Genomic DNA, 16964 nt, shown 5'->3' with positions numbered 1-16964 from the left:
GAAAAGTTGGCTCTGTGAATTCAGATTAAGAACTGCTTTAATCTAGGACAGGTGACGTCTGACAGTAGTATTCTTTTGTTTCATATATCATGATAAATATATCTGCACATTAAAAATATATATACATAAATATAGTAAGCATTTTAATAAGTGTAGAATGTTCTTGGTAGAAACCTGTCTAATATTTCAGTACTGTCTGCCATTAGAAAGGGCAATTCAAATAGGCTGGTCATTAACAACTTGAATTAGGTTGTGTACCCTCTGCTTTCAGTAGCCCACAGAGTCTTGCGACTGTATAAAAACCCTTCATTTGTGGCCCTATCTTCCTCTTCCTGCTGGAATTGCCCCTGCTTCCTAGCCCCTTGCTTACCATGTTTTCAGTTATCCCAAGCTGCTGAGCAGAAACACGCTGCCCTTCTGCCACAACATGGGTCAGAGAGAACTTTCAGTATCTTCGTATTGTCCAGCAGTGTTCTGGCACGCTTGGAAAAATTGCAAAGACAAACAGCTTTCATTTGTTAGTGTCACAAAAGTTTTGGTTGACACCTGATCTGGGAGGGGTTTTGTCCTATGAAAATCCTAAACCTAAAAGCCTTTTAGATTGAAGTGTTGGATGGATGGAATGCGACGTTGCCGATACGCTGTGGAGATTAAAGAGCAGGAGTTTATTGTATTTGTCACTGAGAATATCCTTGTCCCAGCAAATGCAGGCTTTGTTTATGGTCTTCTGCAAATAAAGGTCTATATGGGATGCTGTAATGTAATTAGCATGAAGGTTATGTGCAGTGACTCAAGGTTATTCCAGAAATGATGGCACTGTGTTTGAGAAAAGTCAGTAACTTGAAATCAATAAAAAGGAAAAAGGACTGTAATGCTGGAGCTTGCAGATGACTGATCTCGCTGAGGAAGCCGCTGCAGGTCAGCTATGTGGTACGTCAAGGTTCTGAATTATGACCTGTATTGCAAACCAAACACGTGCTAAGGTAGAGTGGAGTATGCTCACAGTAAGGCTGCTTGTAAAGCGTTATGTCAGGACATCGTATGCATTCAGCATCCCTCTTCCTAATCCTGGTCTGACAGACTAATCTATCCCGCAGCCAGGTGCGCTAGAGGGAAGCTTTCCCGATGCCCTCATCGGCAGGGCGGTGGGAGGGGCAGCCAGAAGTCTGCTCGCTGTGCCATCTATGGGTGCCCGCAGCGTCTGCACAGACACCTACAGCGTTGTAAGGAACAGTTGGGTTTCCTGCGGTCCGGGGTGACTGAGTGCGAACGCTGATTTTGAAAGGGGACAGTTATCTTCACACTGGCTAAAATCCTGCTGGTTTGCTTAAAGGTTTCTGGTTTTATTTACTGAGAGCAAACTCTTCTTGACAACCTGACTCCTCCAGACCAGACAAATTCTGTTTTCTTTTATTAGTACGCATTATTTTGTCTCTGACACAGGAAAGGCAGACTTCTGACAATGCTGTGAAAGAACCTGGGGCAGAGCAGTGTCTGGTAGTGACCTCTGTCAAAGAGGAAGAGAAGCACAAAAGGACAAAATTGCTGGCCTTGGTCTGAATTGAGTGGGATTGCTTGTAGAAGTAGCAGAGGGCTGTTTTCTCTTTTTTTTTTTAATTCACTCCCTCCTACATCACCACTGGGCTGAGTAGGGGGAGAATTTTCTTTCTCTCTAAAGGTATGAATAATAATAAATGGGATAATTTGATCCAAGAAAAGCCAATTCCACATGGGAGGCAGCTAAAGCTGCTCTCCCCTAGGAGATCTATTTTTTTTCCTTCAGAAAAAAAATTCTCATCATGCAAATTCTAAAAGCCAGCAGCCATCGAGGGGGAAGGAGAAACAACAAAATGCTGTGTTTGCTTGTCAGTGCAGTGTGCAGTTACTTGGTTGCAGGTACTGCCTGTCCAAAAGATGGATTTTTGGTCTCGGACCTGTTCTGTTTAAAATACATGTTTTATTTTAGATGAGCTTAGTAAAGCAGCACACATTGGTGCTTGCTAAGGTGTGAAATCTGTCTGTAACTTAGTTAAAAGTGCTTTTCGCTGGCTTAGTTTGCCATGTATTCTTACACTGATGTAGCTAGAGTGAAGCTTGGTTCTCAGACATTAAAATGACTCTTTTAACTTAGATTATACCAGCAAGTAATTTATAGTTTCAGGTGTTGGTGAAGTCAGCAGCGACCAAAGACAACCAGGTGTAACTTGACTTGTGGACTTAAGATTACATCTTTCCATATTGCTTTGCATGAACATTTTTGATTTAAATAACTTCTGCATTTGGTTGTTTGGTGGGAAAGCACAGCCAAACGGTTTAGAGAGGTATCAAAAACCATTTTTTTTGCTAGCGGTACATTTCCTGCATAATCTCATCCAGGAGAAGTGCTAAGTGCAGTACCTATTCAGAGCCTGTACCCTCAGAGGACAGCAGGGTCTCTGTGTCCCAAGCCCATCCTTCCCACCACACATGAAGGAGCCAGTTGGACCATCTCGTGGGGTGCTGGGCGAGCAGGTGCTGTACAAAAACACCCCAGGCACAGGGATTCGGTTACGGGGGAGGGGGAAGTTGTGATTTAATTTGTAGTTCAAATCATTTCGTTAGCATGAGCAAAGCCCCTAAACCCAACCAACCAAAGTAGTTGTGCAGTGTTACGGGACTTCAAGGTGTTGAAATTTCCATGTCTGTAACTTCCGATGCTGGTGCCGTGTCCTGTACGGTAGCGAAGAAGGTCACAGAACTATTTCTCAAAATTCAGGAATGAGTTTTGAGATTATACTAAGAATTCAGGAAGTGCCCAAGAAGTTTGTATACCGCAAGGCTTACTGGAAGTCAGTGGGTCTTGTGCTCTTCTTCCTAATGCTCTGGGCTTTAAGATGCAGGATTCTTGGTGCGAGCTCCTGAAATCAAGGCATGTGCTTTGCTCTTCTCCCTGCCGCTTTACAAGGTTTCTGTTCCTTGTAAAGAAAAGGTTGAAAACACAAAAGCAAGTAAACATGAAAGGCTAAGAAATGCAAATATAACTAATTGTAGGTCTTCTTTGTGATTTAAGGACAGGCTCACACTTTGTGCTTGGCCTGATGTGTGTCATTTTGAGTGCTGGAAGCTGGCTGTGGCCAAAGCCCTATTGAAAATTGCACCCCGACTTGTACTTCAGTCAAATAAGACACAATCAGGGTGGCTTTAAGAAAGGCGCTCTTGTAATCCGTGGCTGTAGGTGCTGTGGCACGCAACTTGCTTTCTTTACAGGAATATCTGAGTTCCCCTCTTGCTGTCGTTAGCAGCTTTGCCTGGCTTTCTGCAGTCGCCGTGTCTTACTGGGGTGTGCCAGGGAAGCTCCTTCCAGTCCAGCCCCAGCATCATCTGCAGGTGTCATGGACCAAGGTCTGGTTTGGAGGCTGAGCTCTGGAACTCCCAGGGCATGGCGGGGGAAGGAAAGGTTGCTGGTTCCTCGGAGAGAGAGCATCCAGCAGCGGTACACAGCCTCTCTTCTGCCAGAGGGAGTATCGGCCTGCATCACGCTTCCCAGAGGAACAAGCAATTTCAGAGCTGAAAGGGGGTCTAGGGGATCTCCTAGCGTCACAATAGCGCTAGCTCATGGAAACGAATGCAGGAAAGGTAAATGGGAATATGGCTGAAGAGATGGGGGTTGCAATACTTACGGAGCTTCCTGTGGAGTCTGAAAGGCCAAATGTGATCACATCATCTAGCTGGAGACCGAAGATGGGATTTAGAAATGGAACAATTTATCAAACTGGAGTTAAAGATAGAAGGAAGTATGCTGTATAAAGGGCAGGATGAAGACATTTTACTAAAACTGACACTGAAAAAGAGGGAATAAGCTGCTGAGAACATGCAGAAGAATTTTCCTGAGAGGAGAGCATCACAAGAATGGCCTGATTTGTCTAATTTTTCAAATGTTTTTTTATTGAAACATATAAGTTTAGTACCTAACATGAATATTTTATCACAATACAGATAATTAAATCCTCAGCAAAACAAAGATGAATTATAAGCTGCTGAGAACATGCAGAAGAATTTTCCTGAGAGGAGAGCATCACAAGAATGGCCTGATTTGTCTAATTTTTCAAATGTTTTTTTATTGAAACATATAAGTTTAGTACCTAACATGAATATTTTATCACAATACAGTAATTAAATCCTCACCAAAACAGATGAATTTTGATGCTATTCCACAACTGTTCTTGACAAACACTTAATTTGGCCCTAACGATAGTAAGGAGGCTTTGTGGGTGTCAAAATGTGCAATCTAGACCTGAATGATTTGTTTCAGCCATCACAGGGAGGGACAATAAGAGGGAACATGACAAAAACACAGAAAACAATGAGTGGGGCTGCATATAATTTTGGCACTCATGTTTTTATAATTAATGTTACGGTAGTTTGGGGTTTGCTTAAAGCTTCAGCTCCCAGATTCGTGTAGTAAGTAAGATTTCATGGCAGGAAAAACAAGTTTCTAATTTTCACGACTGCAGGAAGACTTAAGTGAATACAGAGCAAGAAAAGGAACCAAAATATGTCTTAATTGAGACAAATTCGTAGAGTTTTAACTCAAAAACTAAAATCTATCTTCTTACTCTAAAAAAATCCAAAGGCACGAAGCTGAGACTTGATCCTGCTGTTAGAGCTCGGGTCGGCGTGCGTGGGTTAGTGAGACAGGCGGTGCAAGCCGTGTATCCCATCCTTTCCTTAGCAACGTTCTCTTGGAGCCTTGAAAACAACATCCCTCTCCTCTCTGTTCTATGTGCTTTTTCCTTCAGCAGATGCTGACGAGCCCAGCGTCTGATTTCAGTTCTGATCTGGAATAAATCCAGGGGCATGCAGGAAGCCGTCCTGCTTCTTCCCTAAGAGGGTGGTGGCTGGGGAGAGAGTCAGGACTATTGTTCTCCCTCCCACAGCAGCAGCCAGCATTGTTCCTGTTCATGGACTCCCCTCGCTGTAAACCAGCAGGGCTCGTGGCAGAGGGACACAGCTCCCCTCGTTGGAACATTAGGCTGATGTATGGGAGAAGGACAGAGTGGAGGAGAGCTCTCCTCCTGCAGCGTTCTCCACTCGAGCTGCTGGCGGGGTGGTGCTGGGCCTCCATGCTAGCTCCCCCTCCCACCCCCGGCTACCCAGGTGGGCGAGAGGACCCCCAACGCCTCTTTCACAGCGAACATGCACAGGTACATGCAATAAACGCTCTTCTCCTTCACCTGGTGCTCTTCACAAGTTGCATGTGCCGAAGTAACACTGAAGGTCTACTTAAAACGATAGAGGGAAGGGAAAAATCCCAGGTTGGACCCTTCCATGGCATTAGTTAAGCGGAAATTTTGGCTTATGAAATGCTCCTCGAGCAGGTTCGCCGTGTCACTGGAACAGTGAGAGCTGCTACGGCTTTGTTCCTCCCCTGCGCTGTGGAAGTTCTGCGTTATTTTTAGGAAAGGCTTATATACGAGGAGTTACAAAATTCCCTTCTTCCATGGAAAATGTTACAAGTATCCCTTGTCCATCACGTTTCCTTGGTATCTTCATGGCAAAATACAGCGTGTACCCAGGAAGTTCTACTGCAGACATACTTAAAAACACATTTAAGCTTTAAAAAATGTATTCTACAAGCAAACAACAGCAAAACCATTCATTGGCAGTTATGCCTGCTGTGTTTCTGCCTGGGACCCGAATTGAACGCCAAACTCTGAAAAGTTGCCAGCTGCTTCCACTTCCCAGTGTAGGGTTTGTGGTCACCTTTACAAAAGAAGCCATACCCCTCGCTTGTCTTTGCTAACAGGATGGCATTTGCAGTGCCCAAAAGGCAATTAAATCGTTTTGTGCATCACCCCCAAGTCTTTAAGAATATTGTTTGTTCAGGAGCAGGTTGGTGGTGCCAGAGTTTCAGGAGCAGATACTCCTATCCGGTAGTCCTCCACGCTGCAAACTCCATGAAAAGCCTCCCTGAACCCAAGGAGCTCAGGGTATGACCAAGCCAGAGAAGTGAAGTCAGTAAAGGAATGAAGTATGTATCACAAACTGACATGGAAAAGCTTATTGCAACTGTAATTGTCTGTAACAAGATGATTCCTACCACCCCTAGGAAAAAGCAGGTCAGCGTCCAACGTTTTCCGCCACCTTCACATCGTCTCAAATGCTCTCAACAACGTGTTTTTGGCTGGAACGTTTCCCTCTCTCTTTTGCATCCAGGGAAAAGCAGTGCGAGACCCAGTTTCACCCATCCCATTCCCTCATGCAAAGCCTCGGCGTATTTTTGGCTTCACAGGTCGGCAATTTGGACTGGCACAAAGTTGATCCGTGTGGGAAACCACTCTCTTTTGACAAAGTTTCATTCCAAAAATTGAGCAAGAACGTTCCCTTTCGTTTTGTAAGGCAGGAGAGAGGTGGGGAGGGTAAAGCCGCTGCGCTTTGCAGAGGGAAAAAAAAGGGTGCTTACTGATACCTGGTAACTCTGTGTTCACCAGGAAATGGAAAACTTCTAAAAACCTACGCAAACCACAGTTTTATTGCTCGGAACTCGGTGTTCCAATGCATAAATACACAACCTGATTTTTTCTGCCTCTAGACACAGTGATTTCACTGATGGGCATGGGGCATTCCCGTAGGAAGAGCCCAGTATTAGTGTTGCCGTGTGCAAGGGCAATCCGTGGGGAAGAGGCAGAGCTACACAATGGAGCAACGACTAAAATGCTGTGCAGTGTGCCTCTTCCCTAAACAATCATACTGTACTCGCTCTCCCTCTCCTCAAAAATGCTGCCTTGGGGAGGTGAAGAATTACCGTAGCCATAAACTGTAATCGGGATCAGATGTGCAAAGGGAAAGGCCTTGCTCAAATATCAAAGGGGTCTGAAACTGCCAAAGCAGAGCAAGAGAGAGAAATCCCGAGGGAATCAGAGATGTAATTTATGACTGACCTTTATTTTAACTGGGAAATGGGGGCTCTTGCATGGCACTGCTCCCGCGAACGCATGTTTTGTTTTGTTTCAGCTCGTTGGGAATCTCTGCTGCAGCGGTATTGATGTAAGCTCCCGAACAATGAGCTGGGCATGAGGAATCACACATGCATTCCAGAAACATTTTTCTGCGCTGAACTGGTCTCAGCAGTGACAGTGCCTGGCTTTGTCGTCCCCTCTGCCACGGCACTGCCCTCCGGGGCTCGCTTCTTTGTGTTTCCATCGCCGCTTGCCTAAACGACTCCACATTTTCTGCATTCTCATAACGTGGTTGTCTGGATTTGGGAGGAAAACGAGATAACAGCTCTTCAAGGGGATTTTTGCTGCCACAGGGCCAGTTGATGAGCTCTCGGGCATTCAGAGGCCAAGCGTTACAAGGAAAACCAGACGTATTAAATCTTTGCAGTCAAATATAAAGCCCCAGCATGGTGGTGCCTCAGCCTCCCATGTGCTGCCTCCCTTTTTAGATTTTATAGGGTAACATTTGACCGGGAACCCTCTACGCTTCAAAAAAGTTTGGATTAAAATCTAGTTCCAAGCTCATCTTGGTAATGGACCCAAACTGCGCTTTGGGATCTTTTTTCACATCCACGTTTCCATCTGTATTTCATGGCTCAGTTCCAGCCACAGCTTAAACCAGAGATGCTTAGCTGCTCTCAGCTGAAGTCAAGAACTGTGTTCCCCTGGCTTCCCATCGAATAGGCCATATTAAAGTAAATAGTCATTTTCACCATCTCAGAATTATGTTCTGAATTATTTTTAAAATTCCAATTCAACACTTTGACGAAAAAACCCCAAACCATCTTCTAAATTCTACCTTACATTTAAGATGAACTGCAAGGAGAGGCAGTGCTTAGCAGGTACAATCGAAAGAACAGATTGTCAGGAAAGCCCACGGAGTTGTCCGTTCTGAAGAAACCTCTCACCAAGACGGCAGCGATTCACAAAATACACTTCTTGTCTGATAATCAGAAAAATACAATCTGTCATAAAAGTCACAACTCCTTCACAGTTTCCCCTCTCAGCTTCCTCTGTGATCGGCTGTCAACATGTGTCTGAAACGAACTCCCAAAGAGCCCCAAATGAGACAGGTTTGATGTCTGGCGCAAAGCAGACATCTTTTAAACGGGGCTTTTCCAGGTAGAAACCCCTCTGGAGCTAATTGGATGGGAGTATGTAGTTATTTTTCATCATTGCAACATTTTGTTTTGCAACACAAAATCTGTCCGTTTGCAGTCAATACAGAGATGTCTGTGAGAAATTAACTTCAGAGTTTCGGAAACACAGATGGTATTTCTTGCACATTCCCAAAGGGCTACATTTGCTCTAGAAAAAGCAGAGATTTCAGCTATTCTGTTATTTTTAGGAGTTTGTTCATCCCCACCACTTCTACTTCAGTAAGAAGGGATAAAATCTGATTTACAGTTTATCTGCAATCAAGCAAGGAGATTAAACAATTTATTTTGTCACTTGCAATTTGTTTCTGCTGCCCCCAGCATTTAATTTTAAAAAATCACATTTGTAAAAGAAATCATGGAGATTCTGAAAGGCACGTCTTGACATTCAATAAGTTTGGGGTAGGGCAAAATGATGCATCGCTGGCGTGACGTAATAACCAACGGCACAGCTACGGCTTGGCCCTGGAGTCCCATCCTTCTGGAGTCCCTTCTTCGGGGAAGCCCAGCTGGGCGGCTTGTCGCCAGGATGGGGGCACGGTGCTCCCACCCTCATCCCGCGGGATCCCACACGTAACAGATATATGAATCAGCGTATCTCCGAGCGACCTTTGTTTAAGCTTCTGTTCATGAGCATCTTCAGCGGTTTGGGAACTTCCACCCCTCGCTGTGTTGCAAGACGTTCAATTCGGGACACTCCAGCGAGGGCAGCGTTGCTGTGCCCTTTAAACAGGGTAATTGCAGCGTTCACCCCACCCCAGGAGTCCCACCTCGTAGGCACCCAGGAGAGGGCCGGCTTAGCAGCCAGCTTGTCTTTGCCTCCCTCTAGAGTCGCTGGGTAGGTCTGCACCTCCCAGGAGCGACTCAGCGCACAGGGCGATCAAAACGGGCCGTGCGGTCAACCGCCCCCTCCTGGAAAAAAACCCAAGATTCGGACTTTGGGGGCAATAAAATACAACGTATTTTCAGCTGTTTCTGAGATAAGAGCAAACACATTTTTAAACGTTCATCTTTTACAGCTCAGTTCCTGTAGTGCATATACCTTTAGGGTAACTCGTGGATGTAATCCTAAATCGACGAAACTGGTCCCTAAGTTTCATGGGGACTTTGGAAGGTCCTGACGGATGTCTGCCTGCATGTGCAGGCACCTAAAATGCTTTCGCAGTCTGGTCCTTGCTTTGGCCACTTGCTGCTTCATTCCTCCTGCTGCCCGATGACAGCCAAGGAGTGAGATTCCAATCAGGGTTTCAGTGTACAGGCAGCCTGACTGCAGTACCTTGTGTGCAGTGCTTGGAGGACGGTCTTTTTCCACAGCTCCCACATTTTCTTGCATTTGAGATTTTTCTACCTGTTATACTTTGTCTTTTCTTCTACTCAGATAAATTTGTCATTTTTCCAGCTGAACAACTTGTCTAATGGCATCATCCTCAGTGACACGGTCTCTGTTCCTCAAGGAGCTGCGTGGCACCCCTCGAATCCTCACCAGCACCAAGTCAGGGATGCAGTGCAGTAATCTGGGTGGGTAGGAGAGAGCATGAGCTATCAGCGGGGCTGGTCCAACAAACCATTCGCATCTCCCACTTCCTCCCCTGATGCGGGAAGCGACACGGCAGGGGCTGTGAGAACGGCTGCAAGAACATAACCTAGAGCTTCCAAGGGCAGATCATCAGGAGGGAAACACAATACTGATCAGGTTAAGAAATATTTTATTAGTTGAGCCTACATTGCAGATTTGGCTACAAGCATGACTAGGGATCCCACCAGAGGAGAGGAAATCATGGGCAAGTGGCCACTGCACAGGCTCCGTCAGCCTGGAGTCGCATGCTGGTCCGACGTGCCCAGAAGGTGCCAGACTTGCTGCATCTGCCACAGCTTGTTTGGGACAATCGCTGCTTCTGCAAGACTGAACACTGCTGTCCTTGGCGGAGGCATAAATTGAAAGACACGGTTCATGTGCCAGAGTTCCTTCGTATTTCATGTTTTCTACAGCAGCACATACAGGCACAAATTGTCTTCCCAAGGTAACTGGCAAGCAGTGCTATGTCTTCGTCCTATTGTCACAGATCTGCCCAGCTCTAGCCCATGCGTGTGAAACTCTCCCCGTACAGGCTTTTGCAGCTAAGCCACAAACTTCCACCTCTGCTGTATCTCTCTTGCAAAACTGGGTGGATCTTCTGATGTGTTCGTGAGCAACGTGTGTTGTATCAGGCACCGGAGCGAATGCGCTTGCTGTGGGGCCCATGCTCAGACCACCTGGGTGGTTCACACACCTCCCAGCTGGAGCACAAAACTTCTCTGCCGTGGGACCAGATGCTTCCCATGCCCCAAGACCTCATCTCACGACATCAGAGCCCACTGTGTCCCCGCAGAATAAATCTGAAGCACTGTTACAGATGTGAACCTTGAGGTGGGCGGTTTCTTGTCTGGTGTTTACCTTCTGCTTAAGGTAAGGGTGTCGTATCATAAACAGTCACGAGGAGAGGAAAGGAAAGCAGCACTTGGGCAAAATGGTTATGGGAATTCAGAGAGGAAGGGGTCAGTATTTGCTCGTAACATTTGCAGAACTTATTTTGTCCTCGTTCCCTAAGTCAGGAAACTATCACAGTAGCTAAGAAAGGGAAATATTTCTTTCTGTTTCTAAGCATGGGAAGCGGACTCCCCGCTGGCGAAAGCTGCCCAGCACATTCTGTTCAGTGGTGTGTAGGGCCTGCAGCTGCACATGCACCACGAGCAAAACATGCTGCAGTACAGCAACCTGTGGAAGGGCCATGTGCCAGCTAAGTCCCATTTAGCTCCCGCTTTGCGTAAGCCCTTGTTTTCTTTTAAAAAAAAGGTTAAAACATGGCATTTCATTTCCTTTTTTGCAAATGAGAAGTTTGGTGTTTTGAGGATGTGGCCAGCCTCTGATGAAGAATGTTTTGATGATGAGCGTGACCGTTAGGGAAATGACAAAGGTGGCTGGGAAGAGGGGGACGTGTCTTCCAGCGGCAGTCATGCCCAGCACCTCGCCGGGGAAGCAGGGGCCGAGGGGCTGAACGCTCACCAGAAACTGTCTCCAGTGACCTGCCAGGACTGCCCATTTTCTCTGGCTTTTGCAGCTCAGAGAGTAGCCATGCTGAAACAACTTTTGATGGAGCTCCAGCCTGTTCACGACAAATAAGCTCATGACAAATGTCACCTCATGACAAGTGCGAGTCTTTAATTTGCTTCTTAACTGTGAAGCTAGTGGAGAAGACCTTCAAGGGATATTGGCAATTACCAAATTTATGTTCAGTGTTTTACTTCTGCAGCAGCATCTTTGAAGAAGAAACAATTGAAAGGAAGAGGTTGGGGTTTTTTTCTCTTTTCATGGTCACAATGATAATGTTCTTTCCACTTGCATAGTTTCCACATTTAGTTTTTCTTTTCTGTTCTTATGGGAAGAACCTGTAAGTATAGAGGTAACCTAGGGTAATCTGAGGATACATGGAATGCCAAATCAATTTCGTATTTCACACTGAAGTGCTCTTTGAGCTCTTGCTTGCAATGTTTCACAGCTATAAACCTGCCAGTCTCCACACTGGATAATCTCATCGTATACCCTTACGAATACTTTTGCCTACTGACCATAAGATAACACTTTCCTTGCATGAAACTCGATATGCTTTGCCACAGATCTAGGAAAGATGGGAAACTTCACAAATTCTCATTTGAAAATTCCTTTTCCTGCTTGCCTGTAAAGATCAAGGACACACAGGCACAAGAGCCCAACCTCCACCATTCAGAGGACCCAGGGGAGCTTTTGATGTCAGGAATCCCATGCAGCGGTGGAGCTACCACCTTCACAGTTACTTTCCATTGCCATAAAGTTTGTCCTTCTTCCTAGAGGCTGTTCCAGGGTGTCGTGGTTTAGGCCCAGCTGGCAGCTGAGCACCACCAAAGCCGCTTGCTCACTCCTCCCCCGTGACCAGAGGTGAGTCCCACTTGGAGCCAGAGAAGCTTCTAGGAACTACTCATGGGAATCATCCATGTGGCCCCTCCCCTGCTACCAACCCCCCCCACACACACACAGAGAGGAAATGAATGTTTACATCTGCCTCCAAACCTGGTGGTGGGAAATGTGGGAAGAGCTGCTGCCTGCAGTACTGTCATCTGGTGTCACATCCAGCCTCCAGCTTTGGCATGCAGTACAGGACAACAGGGAAAGGGCTGCAGGGAAAGGGCTTGTTACGGCTGAGGCCGGAACTACTCAGTTTCGGTTTTGGTGGCAGGGAGGACTCTCAGGCTCACTAATTGGAAGGCAGGACAACCTCAGTGGCAGAGATCCAAGAAAAAGATCCACATGCCTGAAGCAAACCCTGGGAGAATTTGTGATGCCTCAGCCCAAGAGAACAACCACAAAAAGTCTTGTTCTTGTGCCTGAGCATCATTTGTATCCAAACTTCTATCACCACGCTTGTCCAGGGGTGCAGCCACCTTGCTGAACTGAGCAGCTCCTTGTCTTCTTCCCATCTACGATAGCAACCAGGGCCACTTTCATTTCAAAATGCACCAGGGAGCATGTGGGTAGGGATTACCTTCCGCTGTTTGCACAGCAGCCTAGAGGTTAGGGCTGTGGCTCTGGAAATAACAGACCACTCTAATTCCTGTCTCAGGTGAAAAAAATTAAATCAGTGGTTACAGTGAACTTATGTTAGTAGGCTACAAAATGATGTGGGAGGTGAACAAAGTCCATCTCTCATTTTGAAACTAGGTCAGTGCAAGTCCAAGAGTGACATGGCTAGAAGGAAAGGAAACTTGCTGGAGTCTGTAGTCCCTCAGTTAGGCACTTAGCTAAGAGTGTAATTTCAAAGCAAGAGAGGTATAGGAACTAGTCCCATAAAAATATATAAGGTCTTTGGTGACCAGAATTCACAGGCCCCTGATCTAAGATCTGATTTTTCACTGACTGTGCCCCCCTCCTGTTTCTTGTGGGCTCTGGAGCTGCGGTGCTGCAGCATGTCAAGTCCTCGCAGCCTATCGCAACTCGGTTAATCAAAGTTGTCAGGTTACTAAAAGCCTCTGGCTGAGGCCAGACGTAAAATGAGCAGAGTTTCTAGGTTACGCTGGTCTTCATTTGCAACTCCCAGTTCTTAAGAATAAAATGCCTGAGAACTTACCACCAGAAAGACTGCAATTAAGGGTGAAAAACCAGAATGGCTTGTTATAAAGGAAATACTTATAACCCCTTCATGGATCACTGTCGCATCTCCAGAATCTGGATGGCGTATTTCTTGTAAAAAACTTGCTTACTTTCTCAGTGAGACATTCTCTCCCAACTTGTACATTCTTTGCGTACATTCTTGAGCCGCTCCATTAGTTCCCAATCATGTGCTACTGATGAGTACGGAAAAGAGAAAAGGAGGGCACTATGGGCTTTCATCTTTTTTAGTCCCTGCCTGACTTCATAAAACTCTGAGCCCTGTCGGACCTTATCCTTTCTGGGAGCCTCAGGGCACTTCTGAAAGACTTTACAATCCTCTCTTTGAACTTCCGCGATCATCCATGCTTTATTTTCTTTTAAAAATGACAAGTGGGAAATGAGTCGTCCTCCTGTTCCGATTTCCTCCTGCCTGTTGTTTCTGAGGGAGGAGGCCCCTTTTCAGAGAGGTGCAAACTGCTAGATCCAAAATTCCCATTGCCTCTAATGGAGAGGAAGGGCTGAGATCCAGGCAAGCCTTTGAACACACAGGATGCTCTCTGTGAGGCTCTGTAATGCAACATTCACTACTCACACTGCTCAGAACAGCGGGTCTGCTTTTCAAACACAGGCTTCTGAAGTAAGGGGTATGCAGGTAACGTAGTGACAACGCTGCCTGCCTGTTATTTGCTCTGAAATTCTCAAATGCAGTTAGAACGTGTCTTGAAAAATTCATTCTAGCCACGACTGGGGTGTCAGCTAAGGGACATGTTGCTCTGATGCTGCGAGTTGGAGCCTCGTTTATTCTCCATTTGTGGCAGTGGGAGCACAGACAGTGAAAGCTGTATCTGTGACAGCTCCCTCGCTGAAGTGCCAGGGTTATTGAACTGCCTCTAAAGTCATAGGAAAGAAACTCTCCAGGTTTCTTTTTCTTTTCTTCTTTTTTTTAGGTTTTTTCCTGCTTCTCACAGCTGCCAGTTCCTGAGCGCAAGATTCAATGTTTTTCTTGTGCGTGCTATAAAATGCCTAATCAAAGCCTTCCCTGCTCTGTTATAGCTGTTTTATTATTTATTATGGTAAAAGTATGAATTACTGAACTCCAGCCTTGGCAGATAAGTGAAACGGGAATGAACTTTCAGCTCTTTGGTTTCAGAAGGTGAGTAAATCTCTGGTGGAGTTTACACACATGGTTGGAATAGTTCCCCTCGTTTACACTGGCACAGCTCCACCGACTGCTGCTGCGCTGCCCCGACTCACGCTTCCAGCAGCAGGGAGTTAGAAACTCAGGGGCCTGAGACAGCTGCAACTTTTTCATATTTCTTGCCCAGTTTACCTTTTCAAACAGAAATTTCAAAATCATACGTGAAGTAAAAACGGATTTTTCTTCTCCGGGTTATTAAGGGGGACTTGATGAGAGAGAGAGAGAGGAAGGAGCTGAGTGATGCAGCGAAGCTGACCCTGGAAGAAGGAGAGGTTGAGTAACAGTATAAATATCCACTGGCTCTTGAACCAAGTCACGCACAGCATTTCTCATATATAATTCTTTTACATAATGCCCTGGCAATAAGGAGCTCCTTTTTAACTTGATATCCCTAGGAAATGCAGTGTGTATGTTCGCACCGTCCGTGTGTCACATCTCCTCTCCAGCCTTCCTCCTGCCACCCGCCATTTGTCCGCTTACTGGCACGCGGCAGGGCAAGCCCAAGAGTGAAAGCTGGGAGCTGTCGGGAGGAGAGATGAATGCCCAACCGCCCCAGCGGGCAGAGCCAAGGGAACTGCACCTCTGGAGAGGGGGCTGCGGCCACAGCAGCTCTGCCACCAGGGATCCCCAGGCACCTGGGGATGCTGTGGGAAGGAGCGATGGCACCGGGATGCAGGAAGGAACTGGGAGGGTAAGCAGGACATGGGGGAGAAATCCGTAGGAAACTGGCCTCCGTAAGCTTGACTGCACACAGCAGCTGAGCCCGACACGAGGCAGGCGCTAAGCTACAGAAAGTCCTTTAAAGAAGCAGATGTGTTCTTTCCAAAGTATCCGCTGGTAAAGTACATTAAGCCAGTTAAATGAAGCTTCCATGTCGGCATCCAGAAGTACAGTTCACCTGGTTTACCAGTCCGCTTAGCTGCAGTGGGCGATGTAAGACTAGCGTTTTGTAATTCAGGATGGTCAGTTTTAGCATCATTTGACATACTGTACACTGAGCACAGCTTTTTAAAAGCAGGGAGCACGAAGGTGTCTGCTTGCATTTGGAAAAGGAAATAAATATTAACTTATCTGCACAATGTGTGAGCGGATCTAGCTCTGTTGCAGGAAACTCATTAATCTCACATGGAAAATAAATAAACCATGAGAGAAAAGGATGGGTGGGATTTTAACTTCCTCTATTTCCGCAAATCGTTATTTTATATGAACAAGTGCATGCCAAAGGTTTTTAAGAGGAAAATTACTGCAAAGGACAAGTTAAGTTAGCTGAATCTTTTAAAAGCTTTTCAGCGGAGGGATAATTTAGGGTGGTGTTGGGAAAATTCACCTGTTAAATGCTGCCTGAAAATTCCCACTATTAGACCACATTTTCCATTGCTGATGCCTTTGTCAGATTTGAGTGCCCAGGACTCACATTTTCCATGGCAGGTGTCTGCCTAAGGCTGGATACGTGTGATGCGTGTGTGTGTGTATCAAGAATTGCCTCAGACTGAGCATGTATAAAAATTTCAGCCAAAACGGTTTTGCTGTTCAACAAGTATAAGAAAAAATGTGCATTTCTCTCACATTTTTAAAAAAAAAAGGCAACCTCTTTTTTAGACAGTCCCACAGGCCCTGTGCTTTGGAGGGAAAGCTTTAAATTTGGCAGGAGGAGTACTTAAGCTGCTCTGGAAATCCACCTCAGCTGGGCTGAGTTACAGGCCTGAGCAAGAGTGGTTTGGTCTTGATAGCGCTTCACAGCTTGGTGTTTCAAAGCTCCTGCCTTCAGTGATTCTGTGCTAGGCTGGTGCTGACCAAGGTGATTTTCTTCACCTAGTTCCTCCTCTGATCCTTTGGAACCTGCTGCCGGTCTGGGGCATCCCAGAAGAAATGGTCACCCAAAGCAGGGACAGGCTGGAGAGGGAGAAGCGAGAGAAGAAACGAGAGCGTTGTCTGGACAGAGACCATGGGACAAGGGAAGAAGGTTGGAAAGAAGCCAAGGATGGTGATACAGCAAAGGTGGTGTAAGACAGGGATAGAGCAGAAGAGACCCGCTCTGGGAAAAAGAGATCAGAGGGTCTGTGGCCGCTATACCCTCAGTCAACGACCAACACGTGTGCCACATGCTAAGGTAGCTGCTGTTTTGCTTGCTGATGGGGAAAATGTCGGGGTCACTGACAGCGCATTCAGAATTATACAGTTTTGGGAGTGACAGAAAGTGTAGTTCAAGCTCACTTTCAGCCATGAAAAGCGTGGACTTTCATGGTATGGCCATATAAACAATAGGAAAAGAATTGGAAAATTGGTGATTGGCTCTTCTATTCCATAAAAATATGACTCTACCTAAATCAGCCACTACTGGTGTTCTTGTCCTTTCTTCACAGTTGGGAGGTATTGTTGCTCAAAATTGTTGCTCAAAATTGCTCAAATGTTGCTTGAAAGACTGAGATGCCTTGAAAGTTGGCCTTTCCCAAAGCCAGACATTATGACCA

The sequence above is a fragment of the Eurypyga helias genome, unplaced genomic scaffold (genome assembly GCF_000690775.1).
Source record: "Eurypyga helias isolate BGI_N326 unplaced genomic scaffold, ASM69077v1 scaffold17620, whole genome shotgun sequence".
NCBI classification, from domain to species: domain Eukaryota; kingdom Metazoa; phylum Chordata; class Aves; order Eurypygiformes; family Eurypygidae; genus Eurypyga; species Eurypyga helias.
Note: the sequence above shows the minus strand (reverse complement) of the source record.